Raw genomic sequence first — 16,756 nt, 5'->3', positions numbered from 1 at the left:
GGCGGGGGGGGGCGAGAGAGGGGGCGGGGGGGCGGAGAGAGGGGGCGGGGGGGCGGAGAGAGAGAGAGGGGGCGGGGGCGGAGAGAGCGGGGGGCGGAGAGAGAGAGGGGGCGGGGGGGCGGAGAGAGAGAGGGGGCGAGGGGGCGAGAGAGAGAGGGGGCGGGGGGGCGGAGAGGGGGCGGGGGGGCGGAGAGAGAGCGGGGCGGAGAGAGCGGGGGCGGGCGGAGAGAGAGCGTGGGGGGGGAGAGAGGGGCGGGGGGGGAGAGAGGGGGCGGGGGGGGAGAGAGGGGGCAGGGGGCGGGGCAGGGGGGAGAGGGGGCGGGGAGAGAGGGCGCGGGGGAGAGAGGGGGCGGGGGGAGAGAGGGGGCGGGGGGGAGAGAGGGGGCGGCGGGGGGGGGGAGAGGGGGCGGGGGGGGAGCGGGGGCGGGGGGGGGAGGGCGGGGGCGGGGGGGTAGAGAGGGAGCGGGGGCGGGGGTGGTAGAGAGGGAGCGGGGGTGGGGGAGAGAGAGGGGGCGGGGGTGGGGGAGAGATGGGGCGGAGGGGGAGGAGAGAGAGGGGGCGGAGGGGGAGGAAGGAGGGAGGGGGCGGAGGGGGAGGAGAGAGAGGGGCGAGGGGGGAGATGGGGGCGGAGAGAGAGAGAGGGGGCGGGGGGGCGGAGAGAGAGAGGGCGGGGGGCGGAGAGAAAGAGGGGGCGGGGGGGCGGAGAGAGAGAGGGGGAGAGGGGGCGGAGAGAGAGAGGGCGGGCGGAGAGACAGGGGGCGGGAGGAGCGAGAGGGGGCGGAGAGAAGGGGGCGGGGGGGCGGAGAGAGAGAGGGGGGAGAGGGGGCGGAGAGAGAGAGGGGGCGGAGAGAGAGGGGCGGGCGGGAGAGACAGGGGGCGGGAGGAGCGAGAGGGGCGGAGAGAAGGGGGCGGGGGGGCGGAGAGAAAGAGGGGGCGGGGGGCGGAGAGAGAGAGGGGGCGGGGGAGAGGGGGGGCGGGGAGAGAGGGAGCGGGGGCGGGGGGGGGAGCGGGGGAGAGAGGGAGCGGGGGAGGGAGCGGGAGCGGGGAGAGAGGGGGCGGGGGGGGGGAGAGAGGGGGCGGGGTGGGGGAAGGAGAGAGGGGGCGGGGTGGGGGAAGGAGAGAGAGGGGGCGGGGGGGGGAAGGAGAGAGGGGGGCGGGGGGGGAAGGAGAGAGAGGGGGCGGGGGGGGGAAGGAGAGAGAGGGGGCGGGGGGGGAAGGAGAGAGAGGGGGCGGGGGGGAAGGAGAGAGAGGGGGCGGGGGGGAAGAGAGAGAGGGGGTGGGGGGGGAAGGAGAGAGAGGGCGGGGGGGGGAAGGAGAGAGAGGGCGGGGGGGGGGAAGGAGAGAGAGGGGGCGGGGGGGGGAAGGAGAGAGAGGGGGCGGGGGGGGGAAGGAGAGAGAGGGGGGGGAAGGATAGAGAGGGGGGGGAAGGAGAGAGGGGGCGAGGGGGGGGGAGAGGGGGCAGAGAGAGAGGGGGGGCGGAGATAAAGAGGGGACGGGGGGGCGGAGATAAAGAGGGGGCGGGGGGCGGAGAGAGAGGGGGGCGGGGGGGCGGAGAGAGAGGGTGGCGGGGGGGCGGAGAGAGAGAGGGGGCGGAGAGAGAGGGAGGGGCGGGGGGGCGGAGAGAGAGAGGGGGAGAGGGGGCGGAGAGAGAGAGGGGGAGGAGAGAGAGGGGCGGGAGGAGAGAGAGGGTGCGGGGGGAGAGGGGGCGGAGAGAGAGGTGGCGGGGGGGCGGAGAGAAAGAGGGGGCGGAGAGAAAGAGGAGGCGGGGGGGCGGAGAGAGAGAGGGGGCGGAGAGAGAGAGGGGCGGGGGGGAGAGGGGGCGGAGAGAGAGAGGGGAGGGGGAGGAGAGAGAGGGGGCGGGAGGAGAGAGAGGGTGCGGGGGGGGGAAGAGGGGGCGGAGAGAGAGGGGGGGGAGGAGAGAGAGGGGGGGAAGAGGGGGCGGGGGGGAGAGAGAGGGGGCGGGGGGGGGAGAGAGGGGGCGGGGGGGGGAGAGAGAGAGAGGGGGGGGGAAGAGAGGGGGGGCGGGGAGGCGGAGAGAGGGGGCGGGGAGGCGGAGAGAGAGAGGGGGCGGGGGGGCAGAGAGAGAGGGGTCGGGGGGGCAGAGAGAGGGGGCGGGGGGGCGGAGAGAGGGGCGGGGGGGCGGAGAGAGGGCGGGGGGGCGGAGAGAGGGGGCGGGGGGGCGGAGAGAGGGGGCGGGGGAGGCGGAGAGAGAGAGAGGGGGGCGGGGGCGGAGAGAGCGGGGGGGCGGAGAGAGAGAGGGGGCGGGGGGCGGAGAGAGAGGGGGGGCGGAGAGGAGAGGGGGCGGGGGGCGGAGAGAGAGAGGGGCGGGGGGGCGGGAGAGGGGGCGGGGGGCAGAGAGAGAGCGGGGGCGGAGAGAGCGGGGGCGGGCGGAGAGAGGGGGCGGGGGGGAGAGAGGGGGCGGGCGGAGAGAGAGCGGGGGGGGGGAGAGAGGGGGCGGGGGGGAGAGAGGGGGCGGGGGGGAGAGAGGGGGCAGGGGGCGGGGCAGGGGGGAGAGGGGGGGGCGGGGGAGAGGGGGGGCGGGGGGGAGAGGGGGGGGAGAGGGGGCGGGGAGAGAGGGCGCGGGGGAGAGAGGGGGCGGGGGGGAGAGAGGGGGCGGGCGGGGGGGGGGAGAGGGGGCGGGGGGGGAGAGGGAGCGGGGGCGGGGGGGGGGAGGGCGGGGGCGGGGGGGGGTAGAGAGGGAGCGGGGGCGGGGGTGGTAGAGAGGGAGCGGGGGTGGGGGAGAGAGAGGGGGCGGGGGTGGGGGAGAGAGATGGGGCGGGGGTGGGGGAGAGAGAGGGGGCGGGGGTGGGGAAGAGAGAGAGAGGGGGGTGGGGGAGAGAGAGAGAGAAGGGTCGGGGGGGGAGAGAAGGGTGGGGGGGGGGAGAGAAGGGTCGGGGGGGGGGGAAGAGAGACTGTGGGGGTAGGGGGGAGAGAGAGAGACCGGTGGGGGGCTGGAGAGAGAGGGCGGGGGGAGGGGAGGGAGAGAGAGACGGTGGGGGTGGGTGAAGAGACTGGGGGGGGGGGAAGAGAGAGACAATGGGGTGGGGGGCGGGGGAGAGAGAGGGTGGGGAAGAGAAATTTCTCGGAAAGCTCAATGCGTGTGTGACAAGGGACATCATTGGAGTGGACAAAATGCGGAAGTCACGACTCTCACTATTCACTTCACACCCAATAAACCTGTTAACAATCCATGCCACCCACACATTGCCCCATCTATCGAGGGGCGGTGCTGGTGGGCGTAAGCTCAGGAACGTGCGCTGAGGGTGTCAGCAACTTGTGCTGGGATGGGGTCTCCATCCTGTCTGGGATTTGAAGTTAGAATGGCTTGAATTACACTTTGCAAAGTCACTCAGAACTTGGGCTGGGTGATTCCAATTACACATTCCAGAGAAACTTCTGGGTTAGGCTTATCCTCCATGGGGACCAATTGACAATCAGGTCATGTGATAATGGAGAGCCAATCAGAGCATTTTTCCACTGCAAATAGCTTTGTCCTTAATCCAGCTCACTCAGTAACCCCTCTCCCTCCAATGCCGTGTTACTGACTGTATCTCTACTGATGTTAATCCAGCTCCCTCATAATGTCACTCAGTAACCCCTCTCACCCAGTGCCCTGTGTTACTGACTGTATCTCTACTGATGTTAATCCAGCTCCCTCACACTGTCATCATCATAGGCAGTCCCTCGAATCGAGGATGACTTGCTTCCACGTCAAAAATTTTTACAGTTGTTTCAATGAAGGACCTAAAATTCCAGATCCCGAACTACATGTTGAAGGGCTTGACAGAGCTCGGTCTTGGTCCAGTGACAAGGATTAACCAAGACCACTGGAGACCAGCTCTGCTGCACGGACCTAGTGTGCACACATATAGCAGTGTGGGCTGGCCCATGGGTCCTCGCCTAAAATGAGCCCCAAACTCACGCCTCTCCTGCGCCCCAATCACAACCCTGTACAATCTCTCGCCGTTCCTTCGCCCCGACCTCGCCACCACTCCCATCACCGACCTGGATCTTGGTGACGTCCTTCTTCATTGCCGTTCTCCTGCTCCAGCACGTGCTGCTCCCTGGAGTGGTACACCGCCACACTGCTCTTTCCGCTCCCCGGCCTGCTCTAATGGTGTTCACAGGCCGGGGGTTGTGCAAGCTGCTGGGCCAGGCCGCCACACTGCTCCTTCCGCTCCCCGACCTGCTCTGATGGTTCTCGCAGGCCGGGGGCCGCTCAGCCAGTTTTGTATATGAACAATGTTTCAGCGATGTGATGTGTTCAACGTTTATGCAGTCATAAAATATAACAGAACAGACAAATGGTGAGCAGCAGAGGAGGGGGCAGGGTAGGTGGCATAAGTAGGCTCACACTGCGCAGGCAGCAGGCTGATTTGAAGGACCACGATGAATGATAGCACATTGCATTAACTGAAGCGTAGCTTACAGAGACATCCCCAGGTTCCAAAGCAAAGCTAACCCGCGCAGTACTTAACATTTAGCAAAGCCAGACTGTGGAATTTGCAGGACTTACCCTTCCCCTCGAGTGTGGGCCCAGCTTGTGTAGTGGTGGTTGCTTTTCTCCAGGTTGGACCCATCAAAGCAGCGACCCCCTCTCCCAAGGGTGTCAGTGGCTTCAGATTTGCCAGGCCTCCTCCTGTTCAAGTTCTTTCCCTTTTATTGTGTGCCACCTTCCTCTGCAAAGATGTCACTCAGTAACCCCTCTCCCCCAGCGACCCCTGTGTCACTGACTGTATCTCTACTGATGTTAATCCAGCTCCCTCACACTCACTCAGCAACCCTTCCCCCAGCGCCCTGTGTTGGGGAGAAGCAGATACAATAATAACTTTCTAAAGGGAATTTGATAAATACTTCCAAAGGGATATTTTCCAGTCTACGGGGAAAGGGCAGGGAGTGGGCTGAATATAATGGCTCCTTCAGACAACCGGAACAGGCATTGTGGACCGAATGGCCTCCTTCTGTGCCGTATGATTCTATGAAATGGTGACGGTCAGAGTGTCTGTATGAGGTGAAATGGAAAGTGGTCACAGAGAACCCATCACCAAAAAAGGAGATACCACAGATCGACAGGGAGGAGTGTTGGAAAGATGGGAAAAGAGCACAGGCACCCAGACAGAGTCAGCACCATCAGCGGAGGAGAGGGAGGGGAACCGGTGAGTGTAGAACTGAACCCAGTCACAGTCAGCACCATCAGCGGAGGAGAGGGAGGGGAACCAGTGAGTGTAGAACTGAACCCAGCCAGAGTCAGCACTTTCAGGGGAGGGAGGGGAACCAGTGAGTTTAATCTTCATATAGATTAGACAAATCAAATTGGCAAAGGTAGCCTTGAGGACGAGTTCATAGAGTGTATTCGGGATGGTTTCTTAGAACAATACGTTGTGGAATCAACCAAGGAGCAGGCTATTTTAGATCTGGTAATGTGCAATGAGATAGGATTAATTAATAATCTCATAGTAAAGGATCGTCTAGGGAAGAATGATCATAGCATGTTTGAAATTCAAATTCAGTTTGAGGGTGAGAAACTTGGGATTCAAACTAGTCTCCTGAACTTAAAGGCAATTACAAAGGTATAAAGGCAGAGTTGGCTAAAGTGGACTGGGAAAATAGATTAAAGGCTAAGATTGTAGACAAGGAGTGGCAGACATTTCAGGACATATTTCATAACTCTCAGCAAAGATATATTCCAGAGAGAAAGAAAGACTCTAAGAGAAGGATGCACCAACTATGGCTAACTAAGGAAGTTATGGATGGTATCAAATTGAAAACAAAGGCATACAATGTTGCGAAGATTAATAGTAGACTAGAGGATTGGGAAATTTTTACAAACCAGCAAAGGACGACTAAAAAAATAAGATCAATTACGAGAGTAACCTAGCAAGAAATATAAAAACAGACAGTATGAGCTTCAACAGGTATATAAAAATGAAGAGAGTAGCTAAAATAAACATTGGTCCATTAGAGGATGAGACTGGGGAATTCATAATGGGAAATAGGGAAATGGCAGAGACTTTGAACAAATATTTTGCATCGGTCTTCACAGAAGAAAATAATAAAAGCATCGCAATAATAGATAAGGGGCTATAGGGAAGAAAAAACTTAAAACAATCAATGTCACTGAAGAAAAAGTATTGGGCAAACTAATGGGATTAAAGGTGGACAAGTCCCCTGGACTTGATGGCTTGCATCCTCGGGTCTCAAAAGAAGTGGCTGCAGAGATAGTGGATGTATTAGTTGTAATCTAACAAAATTCCCTGGATTTTGGAGAGGTCCCAGCGGATTGGAAAACCGTATATGTAACGCCCCTATTTAAGAAAGGAGGGAGACAGATAGCAGGAATTAGCCTAACATTTGTCATTGGGAAAATGCTGGAGGCCATTATTAAGGAAGTAGTAGTAGGACATTTAGAAAACCATAATCATCATCTTCGGCGGTTTTAGGAAAAGGAACTACAATATACATATGACGCAGTCAGAGACTGAACTCCAAACCTTCATCAACATCTTCACCAAGGCATATGAAAGCATGGGCCTTACACTAAACATCCGTAAGACAAAGGTCCTCCACTATCCTGACCCCACCACACAGCACTGTCCCCCGGTCATCAAAATCCACGGCGCAGCCCTGGACAACGTGGACCACTTTCCATACCACGGGAGCCTACTATCAGCAAGGGCAGACATCGATGATGAGGTCCACCACCGCCTCCAGTGCGCCAGCATAGCCTTTGGTCATCCCTTTTTGGTGTGGAAGCAAGTCATCCTCGATATGAGGGACTGCCGAAGAAGTGGTCGCCTGAGGAAGGGAGAGTTCGAGGATCAGGCCCTCAAATCGGCACCAAGCTTATGGTCTACAGGGCTGTAGTGATACCCGCCCTTCTGTATGGCTCAGAGACGTGGACCATATGCAGTAGACACCTCAAATCGCTGGCGAAATACCATCAACGATTTCTCCGCAAGATCCTGCAAATCCTCTGGGAGGATAGAAGCACCAACGTCCCCAGCATTGAAGCACTGACCACACTCGACCAGCTCCATTTGGAGGGCCACACTGTCCACATGCCCAACACAAGATTCCCAAAGCAAGCGCTCTACTCGGAACTCCTACACGGCAAGCGAGCCCCAGGTGGGCAGAGGAAACGTTTCAAAGCCTCCTTGATAAAGTGCAACATCCCCACTGACACCTGGGAGTCTCTGGCCAAAGACTGCCCTAAGTGCAGGAAGAGCATCTGGGAGGGTGGTGAGCACCTCAAGTCTCGTTGCCGAAAGCATGCAGAAAACAAGCGTAGGCAGCGGAAGGAGCGTGTAGCAAACCAGACTCCCAACCCACCCTTTGATGACTGTCTGTCCCACCTGTAACAAAGACTGTAATTCCCGTATTGGATTGTACAGTTACCTGAGAACTTTTAGAGTGGAAGCAAATCTTCCTCGATTTCAAGAGAATGCCTATGATGATGATGATGAAAAAGAAATCATGTTTGACAAATTGCCTATGATGATGATGATGAAAGGGAATTCTTTGAGGATGTAACGAGCAGTGTGCATTAAAGGGAACCAGTGGATGTGGTGTATTTGGATTTCCAGAAGGCATTCGATAAGGTGCCACATAAAAGGTTGCTGAACAAGATAAGAGCTCATGGGGTTGGGGGTAATATATTAGCATGGATAGAGGATTGGCTAACTAACAGAAAACAGAGTGTCGGGATAAATGGGTCATTTTCTGGTTGGGGTGCAACAGGGATCAGTGCTGGGGCCTCAACTATTTACAATCTATATCAATGACTTAGATGAAGGGATCGAGTATAATATAGCCAAATTTGCTTATGACACAAAGATAGGTGGGAAAGCATGTTGTGAAGAGGATACAAAGAATCTGCAAAGGGATATAGATAGGTTAAGTAAGTGAGCAAAAACCTGCAGATGGAGCATAATGTGGGAAAATGTGAGGTTATCCACTTTGGTTGGAAGAATAAAAAAGCTAATTATTTAAATGGAGAGAGGCTACAAAATGCTGTGGTACAGAGGGACCTGGGGGTCCTTGTACAAGAAACACAAAAAGTTAGCATGCAGGTACAGCAAGTAATTAAGAAGGCAAATGGAATGTTGGCCTTTATTGCAAGGGGGATAGAGTTTAAAAGTAGGGAAGTCTTGCTACAACTCTACAGTTGGTGAGACCACACCTAGAGTATTGCATACAGTTTTGATCTCCATATTTAAGAAGGCATAAGAACATAAGAAATAGGGATATATAGGGAATAAGGGATATACTTGCATTGCAGGCAGTTCAGAGAAGGTTCACTAGGTTGATTCCTGAGATGAAGGGGTTGACTTATGAATAAACGTTGAGCAGATTGAGCCTCTACTCATTGGAGTTTAGAATAATGAGAGGTGACCTTATTGAAACATATAATATTCTGAGGGGGCTGGACAGGGTAGATGCAGTGAGGATGTTTCTCCTCATGCAGGAATCTGGAACTAGAGGCCTTAGTTTCAGAATAAAGGAAAGCCCATTTAAAATGGAGATGAGAAGGAATTTCTTCTCTGAGGGTCGTGAATCTTTGAAATTCTCTGTTCCGGAGAGCTGTAGAGGCTGGGTCATTGAATATGTTTAAGGTGGAGATTTTTGAATGATAAGGGAGTCAACGGTTATGGGGAGCAGGCAGGGAAGTGGAGTTGAGGCCAAGATCAGATCAGCCATGATCTTATTGAATGTCGGAGCAGGCTCCAGGGGCCAAATGGCCCACTCCTGCTCCTATTATGTTCTTATGATCTCATGGCCCGGCATATCCCTCACTCTGCCATTACCATCAAGCCAGGGGACCAACCCTTGTTCAATCAGAGCGCAGAAGACCATGCCAGGAGATGCATCAGGCATATCTAAAAATGAGGTACCAACCTGGGTAAGCTGCAACACAGAACTACATGCATGCTAAGCAGCAGAAGCAGTATGCTTCCAACAGAGCACGGCTGTTGTGCTGAAGACGTGTGCTCCAGAACTAGTTGCGTTGCTAGCCAAGCTGTTCCAGTACAGCTACAACACTGGCATCTATCCAACAATGTGGAAAACTGCCCAGGTATGTCCTGTCCACAAAAGGCGGGAGAAATCCAATCCAGCCAATTACCGCCCCATCAGTCTACTCCCAATCATCAGTAAAGTGATGGAAAGTTTTGTCGACAGTGCTATCAAGCGGCACTTGCTCAGCAGTAACCTGCTCACCGATGCTCGGTTTGGGTTCTGCCAGGACCACTCGGCTCCAGATCTCATTACATCCTTGGTCCAAACATGGACAAAAGAGCTGAATTCCAGAGGTGAGACGAGATTGACTGCCCTTGACATCAAGGCAGCATTTGACCAAGTGTGGCATCAAAGAGACCTAGTAACACTGAAGTCAATGGGAATCAGGGGGAAACTCTCCACTGGCTGGAGTCATACCTAATTCATCAATGATCTTCTCTCCATCATAAGGTCAGGAATGTTCGCTGATGATTAGTTGCATTCGCAACTCCTCAGAAAATGAAGCAGTCCATGCCCGCATGCAGCAAGTTTCATCAGCCATGATCTTATTGAATGTGGAGCAGGCTCTTGGGCCAAATGGCCTACTCTTGCTCCTATTTCTTATCTTATGTTCCAAAACCTGGAAGACATTCAGGCTTGGGACAAGTGACAAGTGCCCGTGGCTGCAGTGTGTACCATCTATAAGATGCACTGCAGCAATTCGCCACGGCTTCTTCGGCGACCTGTACCATCTCGAAGGACAAGGGCAGCAGGTGCATGGGAACACCTGCAAGTTCCCCTCCAATTCACACACCATCCTGACTTGGAAATATGTTGCTTTTCCTTCATTGTCGCTGGGTCAAAATCCTGGAACTCCCTCCCCAACAGCGCAGTGGGAACACCTTCACCACACGGACTGCAGCGGTTCAAGATGCAGCTCACCACCACCTTCTCAATGGCAATTAGGGATGGGCAATAAATTCTGGCCTTGCCAGTGACGCCCCCATCCCGGAACGAATTTAAGGAAAATAATCCAAGCCCTGCAGTCACATGTGAACCCACCGGTGTCTCAACAGGTGGGTGAATTTATTCCCACACACTGCATATTGAAACAGCCTCTCTCCGGCATGATTGCGCTGATCGTGCATCAGCTGCTTTCAACTTTGAAAGTTTCTCTCTCAGTCACAGTATTTATAGCAATTATTCTCAATGTGGACACGCTGGAGAGTTAGCAGTTGGGACAATAGAGTGAATCCCTACCCACATGTGAAGTATCTAACTGGTCTCTCTGTGGTGTGACTGTGCTGGCATGTCAGTAAATGGGACGATCGGTTGAATCCCTTTCCACATAGAGCAGTGAACGGATTCTCCCCATTACAAACATGTTGGTGTGTTAGTAGGCGAGATGAGCGAGTGAATCACTTCTCACACAATCCCCACATTTACACTGTTGATTCCGTCTGTCTGTGCGTGTGTCACATGGGCTAGACAACTGGCTGAAGGTGCGTTTACTACAGAACACGTGTGCTGTTTCTCATTGTCGTTGATACTTTTTTCCCCTTCCCTATCCAAAGGCCGATGATATTCAAGTCCTCATGCAATGGGCAACTGTCAGATCTTGTCACAATGTTTGGTTTCAGCTTCCCATCTGAAAATTCTCTCCTAATACCCAAAGTCGCTACTTTAAGTACAGGATAGAAATTCGGAATAAGTGTTTTGTATCTGGTATTAAATAGTAGTATCAAATGTTGTGATTTTGCACTCCAGTGATGAACCTTGTGATGTTTTACTATGTTAAATACGCTATATGAATGGAAGTTGTTTCTATAGATTATTCTGTCACCTCCTGTCTCTCCTAAACTCTAAATTGCTAATTCTGCACACTATCCCTTCTCCCTCCATCCTTACTCTCTAAAATCAACATTCATTAGACCATCTGTGATTTTGTTTCTCCCCTTCTCTCCTGAAGGTGCTGAACCTGGCTGTGTGCAATTGTACAGACATTAATTATATTCTAGTACCTGACCCAGGTCCAGCAGGAGCGCAGGGCAGATTCACCACAATGTTACCTGAGTCCAAGGGGCAAATTATGAGATTACATAAACCAGGCTTGTCTTCCCTGGAGTATCAAAAGTTACAAGGGGATTTGCCTGAGGTGGTTGATTTTGAAAGGAATTGTTAGGATAGGGAGAAACTTTCTCCGCTGGTGGGAGAGTCTGGGACAACGGGAAGTAACCTTAACATCGGAGCCAGGCCATTCGGGAGAGAAGTTGGGAAACACTTCTTCACACAACGGGTGGTCCAAGTGTGGAACTCTCTCCCACACAAAGCAATAGATACGAGCTCAATGAATAATTTTAAATCTGAGATGTTGTGTATGTATAATATAAATATGCTCCTTGTACACTCAATGTACAGTTACATAAGATTACTGATGTACCTTCACACTGTATACTCTATGCTTGTAGCACCAGAGGGTGCAACTGGTGGAGACCTCGGGGTCACCTGTACACGACAGGTAACCAGGTATAAAAGGGAGTTCACTTTACTGTACCCTCACTCAGGAGCTGTAATAAATAGACTAAGGTCACCACAGTTCAAGTACAATGCCTTGCCTCATGGAGTCATTACTAGTGCTTACAGACACAATATGAGATGGGCAGATATTTTAGCCCAGGGTATTAAGCAATATGGAGGCAAGCCGGGTGGATGGGGTTAAGATACAGATCAGCCATGGTCACATTGAATGTCCTCCTCCTGTTCCTACATTGGTCATGCATGAACTGACGCAGTGAGTGTCAGCTGGGTTTCCACTGTGGTCGGCGTCACAGCCCAATCCAATCCTGTCCTCAACTGACATCCACACAATTCCCAGCTGAGGTCACCAGATCAGCATCGAGAGAAGGGGCACTGGCTGACCTTTACTCGTAGTTAGCCCCGTGGTACTGAGGCCAATTATATCTCCTGAACTGCAGTGGGGGTAGATATTTAAAGGGACAGTGACTCCCTTTCTCTGATTTTATATTTAAAGGAACAGGCTTGTTTACCTTGGGATGTCGGAGGACTTCACCAACAGAGCTCCAATTAGCAGTCGCTCCATTCTGCACTCAGTACAGGGACTGTAACCCTTTCTATTTTAGTGACTTAAGACTTTCAAAAATGTCTCACTATTTTTTTGAAGCTGCATTTAATTTGTTTAATTTTGAAAGACATCAGAATTTTACAGAGTGACTAAGGTTTCATTTAAAGGTGGAGTAACACTTCTTTAAAAATATTCTGTTATAACCTTCCACCCCGCAAATTTAAAACACCCTGAACTACTGATTAGGAAGTAATCACTAAGGCCGCTTAGTTCCACCTCCGTAACATCGTCTGTCTCCACCTCAGCTCATCCGCTGTTGAAACCCTCATCCATACCTTTGTAACCTTTAGACTTAACTACTCCTGGCTGGCCTCCCACATTCTACCCTCCGTAAACTAGAGGTGATCCTAAACTCGGCTGTCCGCATCCTAACTCGCACCAAGTCCCGCTCACCCATTGCCCCTGTGCTCGCTGACTTACATTGGCTCCCAGTTAAGCAACGCCTCAATTTTAAAATTCTTATCGTTGTTTTCAAACACCATCATGGCCTCGCCCCTCCCTATCTCTGTAATCTCCAGCCCCACAACCACAACCCCTTCTCCACCCCATCCTGAGATGTCTGCACTCCTCTAATTCTGGCCTCTTGAGCATCCCCAACTTTAATTGTTCCACCATTGGCGGCCGTGCCTTCAGCTGCCTGGGCCCTAAGTTCCGGAATTCCCTTCCGAAATCTCTCCACACCTCTTCCTCTCTTTCCTCCTTTAAGACGTTACTTAAAACCTACCTCTTTGACCAAGCTTTTGGTCATCTGCCCTAATATCTCATGCAGCTCGGTGTCAAATATTGTTTTATAACGCTCCTGTGAAGCGCCTTGGAACGTTGTACTAAGTGAAAGGTGCTATATAAATACAAGTTGTTGTTACTGTTCACCAATAGAATTATAGAAAGGATACAGTATGGAAGGCCTTTCGGCCCGTCAAGCCCGTGCCAGCTCTCTGCAAGAGCAGCTCAGCTAGTCCCACTCCACTGCCCTTTCCCCACAGCCCCCTTGCACGGACTCTTTAGTCCCTGACCCAGTGGAACTTGCGCAGGATCCCACTCCATGTGGGGACAGGGCCTCGGGCTCTGACGTGTCAGTTCCGATGGTTCTACCCAGTTTGACTAGTTTGTCGTGTCTGATATAAACCAGCCCCACCCACAGTCACTGACACCAATCCCCTCCTGTCTGATATAAACCAGCCCCACCCACAGTCACTGACACCAATCCCCTCCTGTCTGATATAAACCAGCCCCACCCACAGTCACTGACACCAATCTCGTCCTGTCTGATATAAACCCACCCCACAGTCACTGACACCAATCTCCTCCTGTCTGATATAAACCTACCCCACAGTCACTGACACCAATCTCCTCCTGTCTGATATAAACCCACCCCACAGTCACTGACACCAATCTCCTCCTGTCTGATATAAACCCACCCACAGTCACTGACACCAATCTCCTCCTGTCTGATATAAACCCACCCCACAGTCACTGACACCAATCCCCTCCTGTCTGATATAAACCCACCCCACAGTCACTGACACCAATCCCCTCCTGTCTGATATAAACCCATCCCACAGTCACGGACACCAATCTCCTCCTGTCTGACATAAACCCATCCCACAGTCACTGACACCAATCTCGTCCTGTCTGATATAAACCTACCCCACAGTCACCGACACAATCTCTTCCTGTCTGATATAAATCAACTCCATAATCACTGACACCAATCTCCTCCTTTCTGATATAAACCAGCCCCACCCACAGCCAGAACCAATCTCCTCCTGTCTGATATAAACCAGCCCCACCCACAGCCAGAACCAATCTCGTCCTGTCTGATATAAACCTACCCCACAGTCACTGACACCAATCTCCTCCTGTCTGATATAAACCTACCCCACAGTCACTGACAGAAATCTCCTCCTGTCTGATATAAACCTACCCCACAGTCACCAACACCAATCTCCTCCTGTCTGATATAAATCAACTCCATAATCACTGACACCAATCTCCTCCTTTCTGATATAAATCAACTCGACAGTCACGGACACCAATCTCCTCCTGTCTGATATAAACCTACCCCACAGTCACGGACACCAATCCCCTCCTGTCTGATATAAACCTACCCCACAGTCACTGACACCAATCCCCTCCTGTCTGATATAAACCTACCCCACAGCAACTGACAGAAATCTCCTCCTGTCTGATATAAATCAACCCCATAATCACTGACACCAATCTCCTCCTGTCTGATATAAACCTACCCCACAGTCACTGACACCAATCTCCTCCTGTCTGATATAAACCTACCCCACAGTCAGACATCAATCTCCTCCTGTCTGATATAAACCAACCCCACAGGCTGTCAAAGATTAAACTCGGCCCGTTACTTGTCTCCATTCCCGGGCCGAGGGGATCGCTGTACCAGATGGGAGGGGCAGCATTTGGGGGCTCTCAATTCCCCATCAATTCCCATTCCCCTTTCTGGTGGATAATGGAGGGGCCACTGTGTGTAATGTGCAAGTCAGTGAGAATTGTCAGGAAGGATTAATCAGCACTTTCTAATTGGAGATGTTAATCGGTGGAACCTTTCAGACACTGAATTGTGGATTATGATAGATTAATATAGGATTGAAATGTTCAGAATTTTATTGAAAACTAATTTCTTATGAGAGTCCTTGAATTAAGGGGAAAGATCAGACAGCGATTCTAAAAGACTTACATTTATGAAGCACCTTTGACGACCACTGGATGTCTTAAAAGTGCTTTACAGCCAATAAATTACATTTGGAGTGTAGTCACTGTTGTAATGTTGGAAAAGACACTGCAGCCCCAACAAGTCAATCAACTATATATCCAAAATATTAAACTCCTGCCCAGTCATAGGGGTTATTAATATCAGCAGAAACAAACCTTAACTCTCAGAATGAACATGGTTTAGTCCTGGATGTGCCTGCAGTCACATGTGAACTCGTTGGTGTCTCAGCAGGTTGGATGATCGATTAAATCTCTTCCCACACACTGAACAGGTGAACGGCCTCTCCCCAGTGTGAATTCGTTGGTGTGTCAGAAGCTCGGATGAACGAGTGAATCTCTTCCCACACACAGAGCAGGAGAATGGTCTCTCCCCAGTGTGAACTCGCTGGTGTGTCAGCAGGTGGGATAAGTGAATGAATTCCTTCTCACACACGAAGCAGGTGAATGGCCTCTCCCCCGTGTGAATTCGCTGGTGTAGAGTGAGGTTGGACGATTGCTTGAACCTCTTCCCACAGTGAGTGCAACTGAATGGTCTCTCGTCAGTGTGAACTCGCTGATGTGTCTGGAGAATGGACGAGTGAGTGAATCCCTTCCCACACTCGGAGCAGGTGAACGGCCTTTCCCCAGTGTGACTGCGTCGATGATTTTTCAGCTCAGACGGGTAATTGAATCCCTTCCCACATTCGGGGCAGGTGAATGGCATCTCCCCGGTGTGACTGCGTCGATGAGTTTCCAACTTCGATGGGTAATAGAAGCCCTTTCCACAGTCCCCACATTTCCACGGTTTCTCCATGGTGTGGGTGTCCTTGTGTGTCTCCAGGTTGAACGATCAGTTGACGCCTCGTCCACACACACAACACGTGTACGGTTTCTCCCCGCTGTGAATGGTGCGATGTTTTTTCAGGCTGTGTAACTGGTGAAAGCTCTTTTCACAGTCAGTGCACTGGAACACTCTCACTCGGGTGTGTGTGTGTCTCAGGGCTTTTCCAGTCATACTGATGTTTGAAATCTTTTCCCAGAGACAGAACAGGCAAACATTTCTCCTTCCACGTTAAATGGCTGCTGATATTCAGGCCCTGAGGAATGGAGAGACTGTGTGAGATCTTGACGTGATGTTGGGTTTGAGTTTCCCGGCTGTAAATCCTCCCCTGCTAATACTCTGTAAAAGGAGTTTACACAGAATGAAATAGAATGAGAGCAGTCAGCGTTTGCCCTGGGGCGTTGAGTTGATGTTGGGTGTGAGTTTGCGGCCTGTAAATGCTGCCCTTCTCACAGCCTGGAACAGCACTTTACAAAAGCTCTGACTGTGAGTCCAGGATAGAAATTCACAACATTCTCTCCTCCTGGTTCCTGGCCCAGGGAAAGGCCGCGCATGCGCCCTGCTGCCCCTGCCCCAGCAAGATGGCGGCCGTTCCCCGGCCTGTCACCGGGAGAAAGTCCCGCAGCTGCCCCTCCCCCGGGGGCCCCGCTCGGAGCAAAGGCCGGAGCTTGTTGTTCGGGGCCTGAGGCCCACAGTGAGGCGGATAATGTGGAGTTTGGCCTGGGGCCTCCGCCCATCTCTCACCCACCGGCCGACCGATCGCGTATGCTCAGCTCACACTGCCCGGCGGAATGACGGCAGCTCCGGACCAATAGGAAGACCGAGGGCGGGGCTGGAGGACCGAGCGGGCGGTTGGTCCTCCAACCAATCAGAGTGTGTGGGGGGGGGCGGGGCTGAGCCCGGATCTCCCTCACTGAGCATGCGCGGGCGGTGGAGACAGACTCCGGTCGGACAGGCGGTACCGGGAGACGGGAAGAGATTGTGAGCGCAGCGGAGGAATTGCACCCGCGGCTCGGCTGGGATTCTTTATAAACTCCCGGTGTCGACCTCAGGTTCCGTCT

At 53.1% G+C, this 16,756-nt stretch overlaps 1 long non-coding RNA gene and 1 pseudogene across 1 annotated transcript in view; both read right to left on the bottom strand.

The window, feature by feature from the left end:
• LOC139232593 (uncharacterized) overlaps window positions 1-4,874 on the bottom strand; it is an 8,701-nt gene extending 3,827 nt beyond the window's left edge. The window contains exon 1 of the long non-coding RNA XR_011588041.1: window positions 4,006-4,874. This is a non-coding gene — a long non-coding RNA (uncharacterized lncRNA). The remainder of the gene's footprint in view (window positions 1-4,005) is intronic.
• Window positions 1-16,503, bottom strand: part of LOC139232771 (zinc finger protein 91-like) — a 93,166-nt pseudogene extending 76,663 nt beyond the window's left edge.
• Between the last annotated feature and the right edge of the window lie 253 nt (window positions 16,504-16,756).

Source organism: Pristiophorus japonicus, chromosome 20 (assembly GCF_044704955.1).
Source record: "Pristiophorus japonicus isolate sPriJap1 chromosome 20, sPriJap1.hap1, whole genome shotgun sequence".
NCBI lineage: Eukaryota > Metazoa > Chordata > Chondrichthyes > Pristiophoridae > Pristiophorus > Pristiophorus japonicus.
This window is presented reverse-complemented; position numbering and strand designations above follow the sequence as displayed.